This window comes from Pinus tabuliformis, chromosome 9 (assembly GCF_031772625.1).
Source record: "Pinus tabuliformis cultivar Carrire ecotype Pingquan chromosome 9, CPIR1, whole genome shotgun sequence".
Taxonomy (NCBI): domain Eukaryota; kingdom Viridiplantae; phylum Streptophyta; class Pinopsida; order Pinales; family Pinaceae; genus Pinus; species Pinus tabuliformis.
Window position 1 is genome coordinate 1,272,977,172 of NC_142307.1, and position 1,842 is coordinate 1,272,979,013.

The following is a 1,842-nucleotide window of genomic DNA, read 5'->3' on the forward strand; positions in this document are numbered from 1 at the left end:
TTATTATATTGTTGTGCCCATGTAGTCCCCATATTGTTATTATTGTGCCCCATAGAAGCCCACTATTGTTATTATTGTGCCCTTACATTATTATTGCTATGTCGGCTCTGATTATATTATGACCCCTTAGACTCCTATATATAGAAAGGAGGTCTTGTCATTTGTATCATCTAAGAATTGTTCATTTGTGTAAAGTAAAGGAGATTGCCCCCTCGAAGAGGCTTATTTCTAAGGCATTGATCTATCTTTTCTATCTTTTTGTGAGCTGGTTTCATAACATTTGGTATCGGAGCTTTGGATTCTAAGGTTTCGCTGCTCCAAATAGGTCATCGTGGTATTTTCGCTATAACTTTTTCTTCTTCTTTTTCTTTTTTTCTTTTTTTCTTTTTTTTTGCGATGTTTCAAAAGCTAAAACAAAAACCCATTTGAGAAGACTTCTTGTTGAACCGAGCGTCTGAATTTCAGATCTTGTCTTGCTATATTTTCAGAGATATGATATGAGGAAGTTAGAGTTTTTGCAAGCTCCAGAATTTCATCTAAAAGAGGTCATCGTGGTATTTTTCTATAACGTTTTCGCTATGAAGTTTCAGAAGCTAAAAAAAAAACCATTTGAGAAGAAATCGTTCTAAATCTCGGGTCCGAATTTTAGATCTTGTCTCACTATATTTTAGGATATATGATCTGAGGAAGTTAGGGTTTTCGTAGACTCCCGAATTACATCCTAAACATGTGACCTTGGGAAAATCTTCATAAATTTCTCTCTGAGCAACAAATTAAAATTTCGTAAAAAGTTACAGAAAGAGGATGGACTGTAGTTTGTTATGCATAGTTTTCATCTCCGAAGGTTGAAACAGTGACACGTGGCACGTCGTACAAGTTCGCTCTACTGAAACATTATATAATCAGGTCATCTTAGGAGATTGGCATAACTTTTTCTTAGAGAATCAAATTCTGATCAGACTTGTGGGGTTAGAAAGAGGACTTAAAGGGCTATTGCAGGAGACAATTTTAGAACTTTTAGATCTAAAAGTACAGAGTTACAATCATTTCAAGATCGAGCTCCTGAAATCAAGAAAAGGAAATATGAAGAAGTTTGATGGAAAGGATCCAGTAAATTGGATACTACAGATGGAGCAATATTTTGATCTACATGGTGTACCGTTGTTATAAAAGTTATGTATTGCATCTTCATATTTAGAACCGGATCAATTTTTATGTTATAAAGGGCCTTGTTCTCGTAAACAACTTGTTACGTGGTCAATTTTCACGGAGGAAATGATAGCACATTATGAGGATACAAAGAGCAACACCTTCTTTAGAGCAACACCACAACAATTGGAAGAAAAAAGAGAAAAAGGGCTTTGTTACAATTGTGATAACAAATACATTAAAGGTCATAAGTGTGCCGAGAAGAAATTATTTTACATTGATTGTGGAGAGGAGGAAGAAAATGATCAGGAAATGTCAAAATAAGAGTATATACACCAGGAACCAACCCCAGAGAAAGAAGAAATGAATCCAACCATATCTTGTAAAGCTTTGGAAAGAATTACCACTCCTAAAACTCTAAATATAGAAGGACATATTAAGAAGAAAAAGGTTCAAGAAGTGAAAGATCACATCAAGAAAGAAGAAATGAATCTGACCATATCTTGTAATGCATTGGACGGAATTACCACTCCTCAAACTATCAATATAGAAGGACATATCAAGAAGAAAAATGTTCAAGAATTGAAAGATCACATCGAGTCTCAAGAAATCAATCCGACCATATCTTGTAATGCATTGGAAGAAATTACCACTCCTCAAACTATCAAGATAGAATGAAATATCAAGAAGAAA